We start from the raw sequence: 22,754 nt of genomic DNA, 5'->3' as shown, positions 1-22,754 counted from the left end.
ATTGAATAATCATTTCCTCCCTAATTTTTTTCTCTCTTTTCTTGCTCTATTTATTTTTTAAATTTTACTATTAGTCCTTATATTTTTCAAAAGTTATAAATTTAATCCCTATTCTTTTATTTTGTCATTTTTAATCTTTATATTTTTCAAAATTTAAAATTTCAGTTCTCACCAAACAATAACTGTTAAATTCATTAAGTAAAGTTTTGTTATTTTCAAAATTGGATGCGCCAAACATATCATATATGTTAGGCTATGTTAACTTTTTATTTTCACATATTACTTACTGAAAATCTAGCTAATGGATTAGTGAATATTATTTGTGTCAAGGTTGGAAATTTAAAATTTGAAAAGTAGTACAAGACTAGCAATTAAATTTAACAAATCATATTTAATTGCTATTGTTTGGGTCAGGATTAAATTTTTAAATTTTGAAAAGTATAGGGACTAAAATTGGCCAATTCAAAAAGTAGAGGAACTAAAATTGATCAAATAAAGTACAGACACTAAATTCACAATTTTCGCAAAGTACAAAGACTAATAGTAGAATTTAACTTTTTTTTTTCCCTTTTCTTGGCTCAAATTGCAAGTCCAACTTGACATTGGTGCTTTCATTGAGAAACGTGGCCCATGAAATTCATGTTATGAATGTGTCCTTATTGTAATAAACATGCAATTGTTTTCTTTGTATTTGAACGATGGATAAATAAATAAAGTTAATTTCACATTTCACTATTATATCTTTCGTATTTGTCTTTTATGTTTTGCATACATAGCGAAATTGTGACAAGCAAATATTAGCTTATTGATTGTCTAAGTTCAGGTTGATGATAAGTGACGCTGTAATAATATTTACATTGCGACAAAGATAACTGTAGTAAAGAAAATAAACGAGTCCGTAATCTCTTAAAAGAATTAAAGTGAGCATTTGATTTAAATACATAGAAGGATTATTATGTCGTTTACAATTCCAATTATGGAGATAGTTAGTCTTGGCTACCGGAGCAATTGACTCCATGGTAAAGGCATAAATGTACTCATTTGAAGAATGGCACATTGGACTGTACCTAAGTTGAATTAATTCTGAATCCGTTTGTGAATTAATTCACTTGTGATGTTCATGGTGTGCTTACCTAAATCTTAAGTTAGCCATTGACTATGCATATATAACTCATGTATTTTAATATAAGTGGAGGACTTATGCTCTAAAAATGATCAAGTTGATAGTCGATAGTCGATAGTTGACTATGCGTACAAGACTTTTCAATTCAACATCATCGTTTCAATTGAGTTATTTTTAAAAGTTCTTAAGAAATCGCATTTCGTTTCTTTGTTCCTCATCCACGCATTTTTTTTTATCATTGTTTAAATTTTTTCTCATTTATTATTTACTTTTGCATTTTTTTCTTTTTAATTAAAACAATAATTATTTTTAAATCAATAATCTTATTTTTTTTTAAAAGTTAATTTTTCTACCTTCTTTTTTTTTTGTCTTTATCGTCCAAAATTTGAGCCCTGCTTCTGTGGCTATCGAAAATCTAAGAAAATGTACATGTTTTGCATCCTTAATTACATTAGAAATATGACGCTAGAATGAATTAAAATTAAAAATTTCATGCCAAAAAAGGTTAATAGTGATGAATAAAATCATAAGCAGTTAAGAGAACATACTTAAAAATAACCTTATAACTATATACATTTATTTTTATTATTGGAATTTTTTTTTGTAATTTACTCATTGTGTGCCACATCAAATATAATGATTATAAATTCTATTATTAGTATAAATTTATGACTGTAATAAATAAATATATGTGGATCACTTTTCTGAAAAAAGATTGTATTTTGTTCAAAAAATGCACCAGACTTTTGTATTGTTTATGTGTTATCCAAAAGCAAAATTTCATCCATGCGATCAGCTTCTCATCTTGCTCCAGCTATCTCCTCATTGCGTAATCACCTTCTTAACCAATCAAGCTTAATGCCAACTCCTCCTCCTGAATCGCATATCCTGCCAGCTAATAGCTCGAGAAGTCTGTTTCATTCCTAGTTTCAAGCTTTAGTTATATAATACTCCAAGTTACCTACCATTAATGGTAGGTGCTCATGGGCCGGGCCAAACTTACTAAAAATTCAGGCCCATTTACTAGGACTGGGCTTAGCCCAAAAATGGGCCTAAAATTTTGTCCAACCTTGACCTAGCCCGGTCCGCCCTTATTAATTTTTTATATTATTTTTTAATATATATTATACATCAAAAATACTAAAAATATCAAAATAAATATTTCCCAAAAAGTTGAAAATAAATTTCAAAAAATATGTAGACTTAAATAACATTAAGATAAATGCAACTTAACAAGCAAATTCCTCTAAAATAATAACAAATTTAAAAATAAAATAAGTTTTATATAATATCCAAACAATAATAACAAAATAGTAGCATCATAATAGTAAAATGGTAGCAAAATAGGGAGAAAACAATAAGAAAATAACATTCAAAAACAAAAAAAAAACAGTCCAGATTTTTTTTGTCCTTTAGTGAATTCGTGGCTTATTTTTTTGGTCTAAGCCCATTTTTTGGGCTTATATTTTTGCCCAAACCCTCCCACATTTCGGGCGAGCCTTCGGGTCGTGCCGAATAGCCCGACCCATGATCAGGTCTACCTACCATTACTCAATCTTGACTTTAATTAAATTAAAAAATTGCCCGCCTGAATGGCCTGACTCATGATCAGGTCTACCTACCATTACTTAATCTTGATTTTAATTAAATTAAAAAAATATGTGAATATTAATTTTAATAGTTGAGAAGCTACGACTTAAGCCACAGCGTAAATCTATCGATTCCATGAATTCCATAAGGTAACGAGCTAATTGTACCTGGGACTGGAACCAAAATTACTCGTCTTGTCTTCAAATGCTTTGTTTGTTTGTTGTTCTTCATTCTCCCCATTTTTTCACCTTGTATATAAAGAAGATATATGTTTATCCAATAACAAAATAACAATAAATGAAAGAGATGCAGTTGGATCTAAAATTAACTTTAGTTGGATCCATTATTAATTTAGTTGTTAGTAATTTTGAGTGAAAGCAAGTCACCTTTTAACATGAGGGGCCAAAACGTGTAATTATATCCAGCACTCCTTATGCCAAATATGGATATATCCTTTGTCAGTTTTGGCAGACCAAGCATTGACCGTATGTTTCCCGAATTCTATGATTGCCAATAAGCAAGCCGCACTGCCACTACTTCAAGACTGTCCAACGTTTCAAACTATGAAAGTAATTTTAGCTTCGAGTCAATGCAGTTTGGACGGAACACAGTGTGAGCTCTCCACATGATTTCTCATGCGTTTTGCTGGACAATGACAAATGTCCAAACTTATCTACATCAATGGCAAGTAAGAAAGATATGAAGATGTATATACACACACACTAATAAATTTATATATGTGTGTGTATTAAATTACTCAAGGACTGAAGTTTGGAAAGCATGCATAAATTTATTGATGTGACTGTGAGGCTGACTAGTACAACATTACACATTATATTCACCAACGAAAATAAACTATCAAAAGCATCTGTTCTCACTTCGATTCAAATATAAATTTTCACCGTACGTATTTTTCAGAAAATATATAACCACAGTTCAGGTTTGTCTAACTAATACTTATAAAACAAGTAAACAATAAAAAAAATAAAATGTTTCACCTCAAAATCATCAAATATCATCGTGAAAGTGGAATGAAGTATCCAAGTCCAGGCTTCACCTTCTTTACAAACTTCCATTTATGTTACAATATATGCATATATTTTATTAATTATTTTTATTATTCTATGTTCTAGGAAGATGTGTGTAAAATATCCGGAAATAATAATATGGATGAGTTTTATAGTATTGGGTGAAACCTACAGAAGGACGTGGAAGCCGAAATGAGAAGGCTAAAGTTGGAGCTAAAGCAAACTATAAAAATGTGTGGCACTGCCTGCAAAGAAGCACTCACAGCAAAACAGAAGGTTTCCAGTTAAACTTTAATAAAGAGGTTTGCAAACTTAAGAAAAGAGTTCTATCAACAAGTCCGAAGTTTGAGAGACACTTCAATGTGACACACCAGATTTGGCCATAACTTTAGAAAAAAAAAACAGAGCAATTACGTTTACTATAAAGTTCTATTTTTGAAGATTAAATTTTTTTTCTTTTAATGTTTACTTTGTTTGTGGTTATAGGAGGCATGTTTGGGATAATTTCTGCCTAGCAGACCATAATGAGAAGCTCATTGATGATGACGCTGCACTTCACGATTTTGGTGTTCGAAATAATTCTCAGGTGTTGTATTTGGCCCCTTCACTTTTCTGGAAATGGTTTTTTTTTTATTTTATTTTGTTATGATCATTCATTGCTCGTTTCCTGCTTATGATCTCACCTTGGAGCCTTAACATCCATTGACCTTGCAAATGTCAACTTAAACAAGATTCATATGCTAATGAATTATGGGAATCCATCATCCCGAGTAGGTTTTTATAAATATTGTTAAGAGGAATCTCAACTTAAAATTGATCTAGAAATTTGGTTCTCATTTACAATTACTAGGGCTATAATGTCTATTAGCTGGCGACATGTAAATTATAAACATGAAGATTTCCTCCTCCTGAGATGTTCTGATGTGTATTGCAAGTACATTTTTTTACCTTATGTTGTCTCAAAAGGTTCTGGGAGACATTCTAAGAGGAGAAAACACTGTTTCTTCCATGGCCTGAACAAGCATTCATGATTACATTCAATCCTTCGGGCATCCCTGTTTTTTGATCTAACTCATTCCTCAAATTCACAATGTTCCATAGCAAAGTAAATGTGGTACAAGTACATTGATTTCTAGTTGACATTTTAAATAAATTTTAAAGCTCTTGTAATACTAAATTAGCTTTTTCATATATCGTATTCTCAAAACTAAATACGTTGATCATGTCATCATCTCCAAGACTCCACAATTTTAGTTGAAAAGTTAAATGTGTAAATATATACAAATTTAAGTAATAATTAAAAATATTTTCTTCTACAAAGTAAATTATTTTATTATGATGATATTTTTATATATAAAATCAATAAAAAAAACAAATAATAAGATTTTTAAAAGAATGACAAATCTCAGACTTTTAGTTTTCTTCTTTATAAATCCTTTGTCTTTGCCTGTTCATCTCTGTTTTTGTTTTTTTGTTTCAGATATATTTATTCATCACTCGAAGCAAAGCAAAAGGGAAAGTAGGAGGGTTTTGAGGAGAGTGAAGTCATTTTGGAAATACTATTCGGGTCAAGAGGTTGTCGCAGTTCTTACCATTTTTATCGGTGGAAATCATGAAGCTTCCAATTATTTATGGGAATTGTAAGTCAGCCCCTTTTCTTCATATGTTCTAGCTTGGGGATTTTGATTCTTTTATGAAACGGCCTTGAATTTTACCTTCTGCAATTGAAATGTGTGAACTTTAGGTATTATGGGGGATGGGCAGCACCTAATATATACTTAGTGGGGTTTTCTGGGGTTGTGAAGTTTGGCAATATCTGTATCAGTGAACTTTTCAGAATTTACAAAGCGCGTAATTATTGTTGAGGTTGGGGTTGAAGTTCTTTTACTTGTCTATTTTGTGTTTATTCTGGAGTTCTTTTAATGGTGATTGTTTATTTACTGCAAGCGAGTGTCAAATATGCTATACTGATTCTTACTTAGGGTGAAGAGCCAAAGCTTTGAAACTGAAATGAATTAGCTTTTCCTTGAGCAGGACACCATGAAAGGCCACCTTATAATGACAATACTATGGGAACTGGTAAATTGACAGTAATCGATTGATATTCACAATACTATAAGGACATCATGTCTGGAGTATGATGTTCACAAGCTCATGCACCTAGAGGAACCGATTGATATTTTCCTTTCACACGATTGGCCGCTCGGTATCACTGGTTATGGGAACTGGCAACAACTTGTTCGCTACAAAAAAACATTTCAAAGATGAGGTAATTATATTCGATTGGTGGAAATGCATGTATGTGACAGAATGAAAATCTTCATATCAAGCGTATTCAGTTTTCTTGTTGACCATTCCTAGTTGCTTGTTGGTTGAAACATATTTCCTAGATCCAGCAAGGAATTCATGGAAGCAAGCCAGCTTCTCGAAAAACTCAAACCATCAAATCGGTTTTCAGCTCACTTGCACTGCAAATTCACTGCTCTTGTTGAACATGAAGAGGGTGGTTGAGTGACAAAATTTCTTGCACTCGATAATTGCCTTCCAGGGCGCAAGTTCTTGTAGGTATCTATCATATGTTCTGACATTTCATCTAGGTTCTTTCTTTTGGTTTTTGCTGGAAGCTAATAAATGAATTCTGGCTTTCTCTGATCTTTTAGATTGTTGATATTGAATCTAATCCAGGACCTTATGAGGCTCAGTACGAAGAAGCAGGGATTTAAATTGCGGTCGCGGTCACGTTTTCGGTCACGTCGCGTTTATCGCGGTCGCGGACATAACGGACGCTATTGCGGTTACTGCAGGTATCGCGGTCGTGAATTTTTTTAAAAGTCGCACAACTTATTGTAAAACATAGTAATTATAATTATAATTATAAAAATAATAATTTTTAGAGTATTTTCTAATACTTATGAACTTTTATTAATATAATTTTGTGTGTAACTCTAAACAAACCCTAAGTAATAAAAATTATGAAAATTTAAAATAATAATAAATAATAAATAATTATCATTATAAATCATAATTACAATATTAATTAAAAATAACATATAAACTAAAATTATAAATCTAATAACATATAAAGGAAATGAAACGGTTCCCTCTATTCTGTTTCAAACATTTCCTTGTTATTAGAAATCCCCAACTTCTCAAATTGCTAGGGCCCTAGACAAACAAAATAGGAATAGTGTTTTCACCAAATTCAACCTTTTTTCACCAGCGGGCAGCGGCCAGCCTTTGCTGTTTTCAGTTTTCACACAAATTTTTCGCCACTGCCGCCTCCTAATCCACACCGGCACACCCTGATGGCAAACCCACTCAACCCCGACGGCTTTTCATTTTCTTTTCCTCTTTCACTGTTACTCAACCAACTTTTTTTCCCCTTTTTTTGTTCGCCTAGATCTCTGCTACTGCTAAGTGCTACTGCTACCCATTTCTCATCTTCAGCTCCTAATGGCAAATCCTAAGTTTTTCTTTCGCTGAAACTTTTCTTTGTACTGCTTTTGCTGCTTGTTTTGTTGAGGTATTCAGTATTCACGATCCATGGGTATGAGAAATAGGATTTTATATTTTCTATTGCTGTTGAATTTTGAATCTTTGGACTTTGATTCCTTCTTGCTGTTGTTTCAGTGTTTCTGTTGATTTTTGTTAGAGGAGATGATTTTTTTTTAGTTTGCTGTTAACGGGAATAGCGGCCCGTTATTGCTGCAATTGGCCGTTACCCGTTAAATTGCGGCCGTGATCCACCGCTATCGGAGTGAATCTGCTTCACACCGCTATTTTCAGCAATTGCGGTTTCGGACAGCGCCGTTACCGCTATATAATGGCCGCTATTTCGGTAGCGGACCGCAATTTGAATCCCTGCGAAGAAAAATGGCTAGCAATAACATGGAAATTGAATTGTCTTTAATTTGACCTTCAGACATGGAGACTTTAGGTGTGTGTATATATGACATTTTTGTTTTGACCATGCCACTCATCTCGCTCTCTCTCTTTTGGGTGGGGTGGACTAATGTTTTATTTGAAAATGTTCAATTTTCTATTTTTGCAAGTACTATTACTCTACAAGAACTAGTGAGCCGACAACTACTTTTCTAATATGTAAGAGAACACAGCTCGACATGCAAGATTGTTGTCAATGGTTTAAGAGCAGGATGGAAGACAAAAGAGCCAAACCATGTACTTTTTCTGGTAGATTATATGGTGATATTTTGATGCTTTTCCTTCTTTGAGGTGCTAAAAGTATCTCCACTAATGGTTCTATCTTTTTTATTTAAGAAACTCACCATATATGTTTGCATATTTATGCCACTTATCACTATCATGATTAGGCATCTCGATATTACTATCACAGTCGTTACAAAACACTATTGTAATACCCAATTTTAGCCCGGGCTCAAAAAAAACCCAAAGTAATATCATTTGGCCCGATCGGAATTGCCCATTACTTGAAAAGGTTGAAGGTCCATCTACAAGCTTATGGAAATATAATCTTCAGTGATATGCAATCTTAGATATGATATGCAATCTTAGATATAATATATAATCTTAGATATGATATGCAATTTTAGATATGATATATAATCTTAGATATGATATGCAATCTTAGAAGATATTATTTTGTAATCTTAGAGATTTAATTTGTAGATACCCTTTAATCTCAACCGTTGATGTAATTGATCTGTACCGTTGGATTTGGGGAGGCTCAATTATAAATAGAGGCCTCTCCCTTCATTGTAAAAGGAATAAAAAATGAGGAATAAAAAAGAGAACGATTGACAGTTTTTTAAAGGTGGCTTACTATTTTTTTTCTTTTGATTATTTTTTACTTATTTACGATTTAAAAAAAGGAAGAATGTGATACCACTGCGAATTTTATTTATTTTATTTAGCCCCTTCGCCTTTTAATGTTTTTGTAATTAAATTTTTTTTTATTTTTTTAATTTACCCTTTTATTTATTTTTATTTCAATTTGGTCTAATTTGAACGACGACTTTTAGAGGAGAAAGGAAAATTGCCCTTCCAGCCCCTCTATATAATTCGAGTGTTCAATTAAGTCCTCTAGACTTTATTTATTTGCGAATTTATCCCGGATCTTTACTGGCGATCCAATTTAGTCCATTTTCATATTTTCTTTAAAAATCAATATTTTTTATAATGCAATTGTATTCTTTTAATTTTTATTTTATAATTCTCATATGCAATTATTATTATTTTCTTATATGTATATTTAAGCATGTATTTATGTTTTTTTATATTAAAATTTTTGCATACTTATATTTTATATACACATGTTTAATTTATTTAATTAATTTTAATATTATATTAATTGTTTAAAACTTATGTATTTTTTTATGTGTACAGGTATATTTTTTTATTCGCTTATTAATTTATGTTTGCATATTTTTATTATTATCTTATCTATTTATTTGATATTTTGCACGTCATTATTTTGTTTGTTTATTTGTTTATTCATATTATTTCTATGAAATTGTTGTATTTATTATTGATATTTGTTTAAAGGGCATTCATTCACATATTCAACATAACATTACCCTATCTCTTATTTAATTTTAAAATAAAACGCTTCAAAATAGAGGTAATGCTCGTATTTAGGATTTCTCAAGGAAATTGAGCCCTAACATATTGGGTTCCGATTTTTTTGAAAATCTAACAATCGAGGATTTCTCTTTAATCAAAAATAATAATAAGAACTCATTATTGGGAATTCAACACGTTGTGTCCTAACGTATTGGATGTGACACATTGATTTCTCAAAATGAATATTTTTAAAAAATAATAATAAAGGAAATATTCCGAGTTTGAGATTTTAGAGGAATTGTGCCCTAACGTATTGGGCCTCGATTTCTTAAATCTTGAATAAATGGATATTCTTTTACATTTTTATTGCACTAGTATTTTGCCCTAATTCATTTTTGGGGAAAATTAGAATGTCGTGTCCTAACGTATTGGGTGTGGTATTTTATTTCTCTGAAATGATAAGGGTCTTAATACGTAACGTTTTAAGTTTTTTGCTAAGGATTACGTTTTCAAATTTTCGACATTAGGACATTAATTAATTAACTAGGTACCAATTTTTGGGCGTAATGAGGGTGCTAATCATTTCTCATACGTAATCGACTCCCGGACCCGTTTTTCTAAAATTTGTAGATCAAAGTCATTTTTAGATGACCCAATCACACCTTAATAAAAGATTGGTGGCGACTCTCAATTTTCATTTTTTAAAGTCGACAACCTAAAATTTTTGTTTTTTTCAAAAAAATAGTTTCGACAACTATCCTTTATTTTTTTTTCTTCTTTTAGCCCAATCAATTGTTGGTTAGCGAATGCATTCTTTTTTATTTAGATTTGCTACTAGAATAACCATAACTTTGCAATTTGTTTTTGCTCGATTTCCTTTTTAATTATTAAAATTTTCTCACCTTGTGTAGGCTTTCCCCGTAATCCTCAGACTGTATCTTTCTTGGAATTGCTAGATCTTCCTTATGTTCTTGATAATGCATTGGACTCCAGGGATACTCCTGCTTCATTGCCTCAAAAGGGTAAAGAGTTTTCTATTTACCTTGTCCCACTCGGTTTTGATGATGTTACAGCGTTCGGCATGTGATAGGCCTGTTTAGGATTATTCCAGTTCAGGAAAAGACCTTTTTAATCCGTTAAACTAATGAATGGAGGGCTTTAAACAAAGCCAACAATTGTTTCGGGTTTACCTATTTATTTTAAATATATAATACAGAACACACTCAGATAAAAATAATATATTATAAAGCTGATTTTGTCTTTTGCCTTTATGCATTTATTTTCAGTGAGTTTTTGTCAGATCTTTCTTTTTATTTCTTGCTCGGCAGAATATTGTTGGGGCTAGGGGTTATTGGGCATAGCTTGAAATCGTTACAGATTTTTTTTAATTGTCCTTTTGTATTTGATTTTCCTTCTTATTCCGCTCGACGAGTATCCCTGTCATGTCCCAGCTCGGTATAAGCTATTCTGGGGATATCCCCTTCAAATCCCGTCTCGATTCAGGATTTTTATTGCACGATTCAGTTTATTATCGTCCGGTTCAGATTTTTCATACGTCTGAACCGAGCTACTTGTCACACTTATTCCAAGTGGGAATATCCCATTTCAGGGATATCCCAATTTTAGATATCCCGGTTTAGGGATATTTGATTTAGGGTTTTTTGTGTGAAATAAAGTACTGGGCTGTTATTAAAATGCAAAAACACATAAAACCATCAAGACTAAAAGACAGGCCCAAAAACGAAACAGGCCAAAAGGAAAACAAAAGCCTGGAAAAACAGGCTCAATTTTATTTGGGTCTAAGCATATCATGATAGTAACATTTGAGAAATGATTGTATCTTCAATCCATAAAGATTGTATGCAACTTTTTCAAAGGCCAAACCTTGTTTTGCTCTTTTCAAGAAAGAAAAATGGCAGAGGGGTTTCCTTAACAATTTTTTTTGAACATATTCATTAACAAATAATAATAATAATAATAATAGTGTGCCCACTCTACTTTGAATTTCCAATTTATTGTTTTTATTTATGCAAAAAGAATTAATCTGTTAACTATTTTCATTTTAATAGTTAAGAGTCTTAGCTTTTTGCAAGAAAAATTTATTGAATTAGCTCCTATTTTATTTAATTAATAAATATATATATAAATAGATTTCAAAGCTCAGAGGTTAGGTCCAGCAAAATATCATCTATTTATCAAGTCTGATTCAATTTAATATGTAGATAACTCTAATCATCAATCAAATAATACAATATAATTTAAAAATTATAAATAATAAATTTAATTCACTTGTTTTTAAATAGACAATTGTATCCACTTCTCTTTATAGTTCAAAACCATAAAAATAAATATAAATGCTCCTATTCTAGATGTGTTGATATCAAAACAACTAAGCTTGAATCTAACTTTCACATCATCATCCATGAATTGTAACAAAATCGGAGCTTTTCTAGAAAAATGCTAGACCATAACACATTTGACGTAGAAAAAAAAATAATGTATGCACTTCGAAAGATACAAGTACCCAAAAAAACCTCTTTCTGATAAATAATTTCCATGTACTTCCATAAGTTTTTGCAAAGAGAATCCATGAAAATCAGCTCTCAAATTGAAGCATTTGCTAAACATGTGCACTTGTATGGTGGGAAACAAGAGGAACAAAATCAAGAGGAAATAAGCAACTTGAACTTCATCCCCATTCTGAGATGATATGATTAAATTTATTATCTTATAATGTAATTTATATCGTATGAATACATTAACTATTAAATATAAATTAAATGAAAATATTCAATAGAAACCTGTGAAGTTTTTTCTTCGAAAAAGAAAAAAAAACCAGTAAAGCTAACATTTTAATTCATTGTTTTGCGGTAACTTTAAATTAGTTATTATATTAAACGATAAATCTGGTCTAACATTTAATCATCTGACCAAATAGGCTTTTTAATGAGCAACACAAATCATTAAACTTAAATCAACCAAAAAATTTATCGGCTCAAAGTTAAGGGAAAGGGTCCTTTCTTCTTTCTTCTGTTTTTTGTATTATGGATTTTCTCTCTCTCCCTATTCTCAAAACCCTAATTATATATTTTTGATTTCCCTTTTTGATTCATCAATTCGAAGCTTGCCAATTGCCAATAGTAATCTCCCTCGAAGAATCATCAAGGTTCCTTTTAATATCTTCCTCTGATCCTTCTCTATTTTCCCGATTTGTTTGTTTCCCGAGATTTCTCAATAAATTCTTAGTTCTTTAACTTAGTTTTTCATTTACTTCATTCCTTAAGTTTAGTTTAGTAACTCAAGTTTTTCTGGTTGTGATGAATCAAAATCTTTAGCTATTTATTTTATGATCATCTTTTGATAAATACCTTTCCCTTCTTCATTGCCTGATCCTCCCCACATCAAAAAACGCCACAAATTGACTTGGCACGAGCGCTTGGTACGTTTCTTTTCCAATTTCTCTTCCGTAGTTATAGTTTTGTTTGCCTATTGATTTTTTGTTTTAATGATGAATGTCGTTAGATTTCGGGTTTTTCCCTTTTGATTTTCGTTCTTATTCCGCTTCTGAAATATCCTGGTTATATCCTATCTCGGATATCCTTTTTATATCCTGTGCTGGTTCAAAATTTTCACTACCCGGTTCAATTTTTTATGTGTCTGGACTGGGTTACCTGTCACACTTATTTCTAATAGGGATATCCCATTCCATGGATATCCCAACTTGAGTATATCCCATACTTAACATATCCCGACGTTGGTTTAGGATTTTTTTGAAGAGAAGTACCAGGCTATTATTAAAATGTAAAAACACATAAAATCAACTTGACTAAAAGACAGACTCAAAAACAAAACAGGCCCAAAGAAAGAAAGAAAAAAAAGCCTAAAAAATCGAAAAAAAAAAGAAAATAATCAAAATAAAAAATATACTTATCTAAAAAAAAAGTGACAGACACTTTTCATTTATTGTTTTCTTCATTATGTCTGAGTAAATATCTCTTCAATTTATGCCTCTTAGTCGTTTCTCTCTATCTCTCTCGGTCTCACTCTTTTGTTTTTTTTTTCTTCCTCATTTCTTCTGCTTTCATAACTGTTCCACAAATATATCTTTTCAATCCATATCTCCACCCATTTCTTTACCGATTCTCTCTCTCGATCTCTTTTCAATTTTTTTCCTTTCATTTTTTTAGATTTGGGTAACCAAAAGCCAAAACACACATACACGCTACGCTCTGTTTTTCGTGGTTTTTAAAATCCCCTGCTTCATCGGAGACTAATTTTGAGGTATGAATCTTGAATTTTGTCTTTGTTTGTCTTTGCCTTTTCATTTCTATTTTGGTTTCAGATCAATGTTTTTTTTACTTCTACTTCAGTGGGTTCATTTCTCTGTCGTTTCTTTGTTGCGATTTTTGTAACCCCTACTTCATCGGAGACTGATTTCAGGTATGAATCTTTGCTTCAACATTTGCCTTTTTGTTTTTTTCATCTCTGTTTTGGAGTGTGGTATGTTTAACTGTGTGGGTTTGCGGTGTTGTTGGTTCAGGTTTGTAGTCTTTGGTCTAACCAAAGTAAAGTCTCTTCTTTCCTTTCCTTTTTATCTCACTTAAGATGATGCTTTAAACTTTTTTGCCTGTCTTTCTTTCTAATGTGACAGTCTAGATAGCCTACTGGTCTCGTGTATAAAAAACTGCTTTCTAGTCTGATGTCCTGCAAAACAAAATTCTCTTATTGGCTGGATAATAAGTACTGTGGAATCAGTATCCCAATTGTTAAGTCAACCATTAGGAAATTGGCACACATGAATGACTTTAATTAAATAATTCCCTGGGAAACTCTACAATAATTAGTTTAATCGATCAGTCTGAGGTCTGTGCTTGTAAATCCATGAATGAGATAGATCTGCCCTTGGAATATGTAGTACTCTTCCTGTCCACAAATGACTATCTTTAATTAGTATCTTTCATACCTTGTAGCAGCAAGAAGTACACATTCACGGATTCCTTTCTATCTTTTTTGCTGGTGCAAAATCTAAAATAAATGGAAGTTGAAATCGCTTATGGTATTGGAATTTTTGAAAACATTGGCTCATTCCATCTCATTCATCTCTATTTTTTTAAAAATGGATGTTTTCTTTCGGTCTCTGGTCTCCTATCTTTCCATCCGTCCATGGCTATTTATTATAAAGAAAACATGTTTTCTTTCGGTTTTTCAGGCTTTTTTTCTTTTTGATTTTTGGTTTTAATGATGAATGTTGTTAGATTCCAGGTTTTCCCCTTTTGATTTTCATTCTTATTCCGTTCCCGGAATATCCTGGTTATATCCTGTCTCGGATATCCTTTTTATATCCCGTGCTTGTAACAGCCCAATTTTGACCCTAATCGGAATAGTAGTTTCGAGACCACAAATCCGAGTCTATAAAAAAATATAAAATAAAAAAATATTTTAATATTATTTTGTGTGTTTATGATGTGTGTATTTACATGTGTGAAAGTTTCATGAAATAATTTTATTATTTGTATGCTTAATTTGAGAAAATAGCTTAATCGCGTAAAATAAAAATTTGATGGTTAAATATGAAAGTGCCTAATTTTTGTTGTCTTTATAATTTGGAGGTTTTATGTTGTAATTTAGCCAATAGTAAATGTAGTGGACGGCATGATGGTTTATATATATATATATGTAGTTTTTATATATATTAAATGTAAAAGTAAAATAATAATATTATAATATAATGCTAATAAAATAAAACATAAAATAAATGGATCATGCATTATTTTCATCCATAGCCGAAACATCAAAAGAAAAAGTAAGAAAAGAAAAAAAGCTAGGTTCGGCCATTTTGTCCTTTGATTTAGGTATGTGTTTTGTTCGGTTTTTGATAATTTTTACGTTTTTGAGATCGTTGCTTTGAATACTTCAAAACCCATGTCTTAATTTTGTGAATTGTTGATGATTTTGAAATGTGCCATTGATGAATGTTTGAGTTTCATGATGTTAGTTGATGAAATATGAAATATAGGTGTTAGATTAACATGTTTTGTCTTTAAATTTTTGGTGAATTTGAATAATTAGGGCTAAATTGAGAAAATAAAATTTTCAAGGACTATAATGTGAAATAAATAAAATGCATGAGCTTGTATAGACACTAGGAATATTCTGCCCTTAAGGAGTGTAGTCAAAATTTGTGAATTTTGTGTTTTGAGCAAAAAAAGGATTAAATTGTAAAAAGTGTGAAATGTTAGGGGTAAAATTGAAATTTTCCCATTTATATGTTCTTAGACTAAATTGAATGAAAATATGTTTAAATGAGATTTATTTGAATATGTTTAGATCAAGAAACCAAGAAATCGGATTTAGATTGGGGGAAATCGAAAGTAGTTGAGTAGCCGATCTATTAGTCGACGACATCCGAGGTAAGTTATTAAGCATATATATAATTGTATCGTTTTAAAATCAACTTAGTATCTAAGTAATTATGCTGAATTGAATGGTATATATATACATGTAGTGATAAAATTATTGAAATAAGATGTATTGAGTTGTTGACTTTCGACACTAAGTGTGCGAATTTAATTGTAAAGCACTAAGTGTGCGAGTTTAATTGTAAAGCGCTAAGTGTGAGAGTTTAATGGCAAAGCACTAAGTGTGCGAGTTTGATTATTGAGCACTAAGTGTGCGAACTTATTAAATATTTTCGAATAACTATTAGTATTGAGTATTTGTCTTATTGAGAAATCATGATTATTCAAATGAGTAAATACTTTGAATTCTTGAGTAATAACCATTATGGTTGTATTTAAGGTTAAGCTTTGTAGATATTAAACCTATGTGGTGATTATATTTTGAATCATATATATATATAATATGATTCTTTATATTACATGATGAGGAAATGGATAATGTATATGGTCTTGTGTTTAAATTTCAAGAAATGTTTATGGTTGTGTAATTATATTGATTTTAGTTAAATTATAGTAATAAGTGAATAATTATCTTATGATATGGTAAGCTAAAGGTAAGATGATTTAGTAGTATGAATTGGTTGAATATTATTTGAGATATCGGTTTAAATAGTAGAGTTTATTTGCATATAACTTACTAAGCTAAATTAGCTTACAATGTGTTGGATAATTGTTTTGATGTATAGATTTTGTTGATCGCTACGTGTTCGGGGATCGTCAGCTAAGTTCGTCACACTATCGATAATTTCTTTTGGTATTTTGCTAAATCGTTCTCAAATATATGGCATGTATAGCATAGTAAAAATATTGATTTTGGAACCAATGTGTATATGTATTTAAAAGCCATGCGAAAATGGCTTATCTCTTTTGGTTTGAATTCGGTATTAATGCATATGCTTTAATGGTCCAAAATGCGGTATATGTTCATGTAATTTTTATGCTTAAATGCTGTCCAATTTGTTGTATTTATGCTGCCCAAATTGTTGTATATATGCTGCCCAGTTTTGATGTAAAAATGCTGCTCAATTTGGTATATATATGCTGCCCAAATTGTTGCACATATGCTGTCAAATTTTTATGCTAAAATGCTGTCCAATTTGTTGTATTTATGCTGCCCAAATTGGTGCATATATGCTGTCAAATTTTTATGCTAAAATGCTGTCCAATTCGTTGTATTTATGCTGCCCAAATTGTTGCATATATGCTGTCCAATTTTTATGCTTAAATGTTGCCCAATTTGTTGTATTTATGCTGCCCAAATTGTTGCATATATGCTGTCCAATTTTTATGCTTAAATGCTGCCCAATTTGTTGTATTTATGCTGCCCAAATTGTTGCATATATGCTGTCCAATTTTTATGCTTAAATGCTGCCCAATTTGTTATATTTATGCTGCCCAAATTGTTTTATATATGCTGTCCAATTTTGATGTAAAAATGCTGCTCAATTTGGTATATATAGGCTGCCCAAATTGTTGTATATATGCTGTCCAATTTTTATGCTAAAATGCTGCTCAATTTGATGTATATATGCTGCCCAAATTGTTGTATATATGTTGTCCAATTTTTGGTGTGAAAATGCTGTCTAGTTTGGTATATGAATGCTGTCCAAATTTATGTAAAAAGGCTGTCCAAACAGGGTAGATTACCTATGTTGTAATATGTAGTATAGTTAGTAAATTGAAATGAAATATGTGTACAAATAAATGTTTGGGTATATGCTTCATTATGATATATAATCATATATGTTTGGAAATGTTTTAAGAATTGGAATGATATTAAATTTTGATTAGGTAAATGATAATGATATGGTTGAATTTTTGAAACATGGTTAGTATATGAAATTTGATTAATGATGCATGTTGATTTTAATTGGTTATGTGATTGTATATATATATGGAATGAAATTTTGTGGCTGAGTTGGTATAATTTATGAAAAAAAATTTCTAAGTTCGGTTTTTGACTGATAATGCCTCGTAACTCAAATCCGGCAACGGACACGGGTCAGGGTGTTACAGTGCTTGTTCAAAATTTTCACTACCCTGTTCAATTTTTTATGTGTCTGACTGGGCTACCTGTCACACTTATTTTTAATAGGGATATACCATTGCATGGATATCCTAACTTGAGTATATTCCATTCTTAACATATTCCGACGTTGGTTTAGGATTTTTTTGAAGAGAAGTACCAGGCTATTATTAAAATGTAAAAACACATAAAATTAACTTGACTAAAAGAATGACTCAAAAACAAAACAGGCCCAAAGAAAGAAAGAAAGAAAAGCCCGAAAAACCGAAACAAAAAAGAAAAGAAAAGAATCAAAATAAAAAATATACTTATCTAAAAAAAATTGACAGGCACTTTTCATTTATTGTTTCCTTCATTGTGTATGAGTAAATATCTCTTCAATTTATGCCTATTAGCCGTTTCTCTCTATCTCTCTCGGTCTCACTCTTTTGTTTTTTTTTCTTCCTCATTTCTTCTGCTTTCATAACTGTTCCTCAAATATATCCCTTCAATCCATATTTCCTCCCATTTCTTTACCGATTCTCTCTCTCAGTCTCTTTTCAATTTTTTCCTCTCATTTTTTTAGCTTTGGGTAACCAAATGCCAAAACACACATACACGTTACGCTCTGTTTTTCGTGGTTTTTGAAATCCCCTGCTTCATCGGAGACGGATTTTGAGGTATGAATCTTGAATTTACTCTTTGTCTGTCTTTGCCTTTTCATTTTTATTCTGGTTTCAGATCAATGTTTTTTTTACTTCTATTTCAATGGGTTCATTTCTCTGCCGTTTCTTTGTTGCGATTTTTGTAACCCCTGCTTCATCGGAGACTGATTTCAGGTATGAATCTTCACTTCAACATTTGCCTTTTTGGTTTTTTTCATCTCTGTTCTGGAGTGTGGTGTGTTTAACTGTGTGGGTTTGGAGTGTTGTTGGTTCAGGTTTGTAGTCTTTGGTCTGACCAAAGTAAAGTCTCTTCTTTCCTTTCCATTTTATCTCACTTAAGATAATGCTTTAAACTTTTTTGCCTGTCTTTCTTTCTAATGTGACAGTCCAGATAGCCTACTGGTCTCGTGTATAAAAATCTGCTTTCTAGTCTGATGTCCTGCAAAACAAAATTCTCTGGTTGGTTGGATAATAAGTATTGTGGAACCAGTATCCCAATTGTTAAGTCAACCATTAGGAAATTGGCACACATGAATGACTTTAATTAAATAATTCCCTGGGAAACTCTACAATAATTAGTTTAATCGATCGGTCTGAGGTCTGTGCTTGTAAATCCATGAATGAGATAGATCTGCCCTTGGAATATGTAGTACTCTTCCTATCCACAAATGACTGTCTTTAATTAGTATCTTTCCTGCCCTGTAGCAACAAGAAGAACACATTCACGGATTCCTTTCTATCTTTTTTGCTGGTGCAAAATCTAAAATAAATGGAAGTTGAAATCGCTTATGGTATTGGAATTTTTGAAAACATTGGCTCCTTCCATCTCATTCATCTCCATTTTTTAAAAAATGGATGTTTTCTTTCGGTCTCTGGTCTCCTGTCTTTCCATCCGTCCATGGCTATTTATTATAAAGAAAACATGTTTTCTTTCGGTTTTTCAGGCTTTTTTTTTTTTTTTGGTTTTAATGATGAATGTTGTTAGATTCCGGGTTTTCCCCTTTTGATTTTCGTTCTTATTCCACTCCCGAAATATCCTGGTTATATCCTATCTCGGATATCCTTTTTATCTCCCGTGCTGGTTCAAAATTTTCACTATCCTGTTCAATTTTTTATGTGTCTGGACTGGGCTACCTGTCACACTTATTTCTAATAGGAATATCTCATTTCATGGATATCCCAACTTGAGTATATCCCATTCTTAACATATCCGACGTTGGTTTAGGATATTTTTGAAAAGAAGTACTAGGCTATTATTAAAATGTAAAAACACATAAAATCAACTTGACTAAAAGACAGACTCAAAAACAAAACAGGCCCAATAAAAGAAAGAAAAAAAAGCCTGAAAAACCAAAAAATAATAATCAAAATAAAAAATATACTTATCAAAAAAAAGTGACAGACACTTTTCATTATTGTTTCCTTCATTATGTCTGAGTAAATATCTCTTCAATTTATGCCTATTAGCTGTTTCTCTCTATCTCTCTCGGTCTCGCTCTTTTGTTTTTTTTTCTTCCTCATTTCTTCTGCTTTCATAACTGTTCCTCAAATATATCCCTTCAATCCATATCTCCTCCCATTTCTTTACCGATTCTCTCTCTCGGTCTCTTTTCAATTTTTTTCCTCTCATTTTTTTAGCTTTGGGTAACCAAATGCCAAAACACACATACACGCTACACTCTGTTTTTCGTGGTTTTTGAAATCCCCTGCTTCATCGGAGACTGATTTTGAGGTATGAATCTTAAATTTACTCTTTGTCTGTCTTTGCCTTTTCATTTCTATTCTGGTTTCAGATCAATGTCTTTTTTACTTCTATTTCAGTGGGTTCATTTCTCTGCCGTTTCTTTGTTGCGATTTTTGTAACCCCTGCTTCATCGGAGACTGATTTCATGTATGAATCTTCGCTTCAACATTTGCCTTTTTGGTTTTTTTCATCTCTGTTTTGGAGTGTGGTGTGTTTAACTGTGTGGGTTTGGGGTGTTGTTGGTTCAGGTTTGTAGTCTTTGGTCTGACCAAAGTAAAGTCTCTTCTTTCCTTTCCATTTTATCACTTATGATAATGTTTTAAACTTTTTTGCCTGTCTTTCTTTCTAATGTGACAGTCCAGATAGCCTACTGGTCTCATGTATAAAAAACTGTTTTCTAGTCTAATGTCCTGCAAAACAAAATTCTCTGATTGGCTGGATAATAAGTACTGTGGAACCAGTATCCCAGTTGTTAAGTCAGCCATTAGGAAATCGGCACACATGAATTACTTTAATTAAATAATTCCCTGGGAAACTTTACAATAATTAGTTTAATCGATCAGTTTGAGGTCTGTGCTTGTAAATCCATGAATGAGATAGATCTGCCCTTGGAATATGTAGTACTTTTCCTGTCCACAAATGATTGTCTTTAATTAGTATCTTTCCAGCCCTGTAGCAGCAAGAAGTACACATTCACGGATTCCTTTCTATCTTTTTTGCTGGTGCAAAATCTATAATAAATGGAAGTTGAAATCACTTATGGTATTGGAATTTTTGAAAACATTGGCTCATTCCATCTTATTCATCTCCATATTTTAAAAAATGGATGTTTTCTTTCGGTCTCTGGCCTTCTGTCTTTCCATCCGTCCATGGCTATTTATTGTAAAGAAAACATGTTTTCTTTCGATTTTTCAGGCTTTTCTTTCTTTCTTTCGTTGGGCCTGTTTTGTTTTTGAGTCTGTCTTTTAGTCAAGTTAATTTTATGTGTTTTTACATTTTAATAATAGCCTGGTACTTCTCTTCAAAAAATTCCTAAACCAACGTCAGTGTATGTTAAGGATGGGATATTCTCAAGTTGGGATATCCATGGAATGGGATATCCCTATTAGAAATAATTGTGACAGGTAGCCCAGTCCAGACACATAAAAAATTGAACCGGGTGGTGAAAATTTTGAACAGGTTTCTATTGAATATTTTCATTTAATTTATATTTAATAGTTAATGTATTCATACGGTATAAATTACATTATAAGATAATAAAATTAATCATATCATCTCAGAATGGGGATGAAGTTCAAGTTGATTATTTCCTCTTGATTTTGTTCCTCTTGTTTTCCACTATACAAGTGCACATGTTTAGCAAATGCTTCAATTTGAGAGCTGATTTTCATGGTTTCTCTTTGCAAAAACTTATGGAAGTGCATGGAAATTATTTATCAGAAAGAGGTCTTTTTGGGTACTTGTATCTTTCGAAGTGCATACATTTTTTTTTCTACGTCAAATGTTTTATGGTCTAGTATTTTTCTGGAAAAGCTCCGATTTTGTTACAATTCATGGATGATGATGTCAAAGTTAGATTCAAGCTTGGTTGTTTTGATATCAACGCATCCAGAATAGGAGCATTTATATTTATTTTTATAGTTTTGAACTATAAAGAGAAGTGAATACAATTGTCTATTTAAAAACAAGTGAATTAAATTTATTATTTATAATTTTTAAATTATATTGTATTATTTGATTGATGATTAGAGTTATCTATATATTACATTGAATCAGACTTGATAAATAGATGATATTTTGCTGGACCTAACCTCTGAGCTTTGAAATCTATTTATATATATATTTATTAATTAAATAAAATAGGAGCTAATTCAATAAATTTTTCTTGCAAAAAGCTAAGACTCTTAACTATTAAAATGAAAATAGTTAACAGATTAATTCTTTTTGCATAAATAAAAACAATAAATTGGAAATTCAAAGTAGAGTGGGCACACTATTATTATTATTATTTGTTAATGAATATATTCAAAAAAAAATGTTAAGGAAACCCCTCTACCATTTTTCTTTCTTGAAAAGAGCAAAACAATGTTCGGCCTTTGAAAAAGTTGCATACAATCTTTATGGATTGAAGATACAATCATTTCTTAAATATTACTATCATGATATGCGTAGACCCAAATAAAATTGAGCCTGTTTTTCCAGGCTTTTGTTTTCCTTTTGGCCTGTTTCGTTTTTGGGTCTGTCTTTTAATCTTGATGGTTTTATGTGTTTTTGTATTTTAATAATAGCCCAGTACTTTATTTCACACAAAACACCCTAAACCAACGCGGGATATCCTTAGAATGGGATATCCCTATTTGAGATATCTAAAATTGGGATATTCCCACTTGGAATAAGTGTGACAGGTAGCCCGGTCCAGACGCATGAAGAATCTAAACCGAATGATAATAAACTGAATCGGGCAGTAAAAATCCTGAACCGAGACGGAATTTGAAGGGGATATCCCCAGAATAGCTTATACCGAGCCGGGACATGATAGGGATATTCGTCGAGCGGAATAAGAAGGAAAATCAAATACAAAAGGACTATTAAAAAAAATT

The 22,754-nt window shown here is 31.5% G+C and overlaps 2 long non-coding RNA genes across 6 annotated transcripts; both read left to right on the top strand.

Annotated features, from left to right (window-relative positions):
• Positions 1–5,121: 5,121 nt before the first annotated feature.
• On the top strand, positions 5,122–8,043 carry LOC107912870 (uncharacterized). 4 transcript variants are annotated; one of them, XR_005921222.1, is made up of 4 exons: positions 5,122–5,381; positions 5,776–6,010; positions 6,132–6,302; positions 6,427–8,043. It is a non-coding gene; the product is annotated as an uncharacterized lncRNA (long non-coding RNA). The 4 variants fall into 4 exon arrangements; XR_005921221.1 differs by having other exon boundaries at positions 6,402–8,043; XR_005921220.1 differs by having other exon boundaries at positions 6,132–6,306; positions 6,402–8,043.
• Positions 8,044–12,752: 4,709 nt separating this feature from the next.
• On the top strand, positions 12,753–21,912 carry LOC107912872 (uncharacterized). 2 transcript variants are annotated; one of them, XR_001688324.2, is made up of 6 exons: positions 12,753–13,563; positions 13,653–13,722; positions 15,610–15,692; positions 16,427–18,425; positions 18,585–20,142; positions 20,232–21,912. It is a non-coding gene; the product is annotated as an uncharacterized lncRNA (long non-coding RNA). The 2 variants fall into 2 exon arrangements; XR_001688323.2 differs by having other exon boundaries at positions 16,427–20,142.
• Positions 21,913–22,754: the final 842 nt, after the last annotated feature.

This window comes from Gossypium hirsutum, chromosome D11, assembly GCF_007990345.1.
Source record: "Gossypium hirsutum isolate 1008001.06 chromosome D11, Gossypium_hirsutum_v2.1, whole genome shotgun sequence".
In the NCBI taxonomy this organism is placed as follows: Eukaryota; Viridiplantae; Streptophyta; class Magnoliopsida; order Malvales; family Malvaceae; genus Gossypium; species Gossypium hirsutum.
The sequence above is the reverse complement of the archived record's forward strand: the minus strand, read 5'-3'. Positions and strand labels throughout refer to the sequence as shown.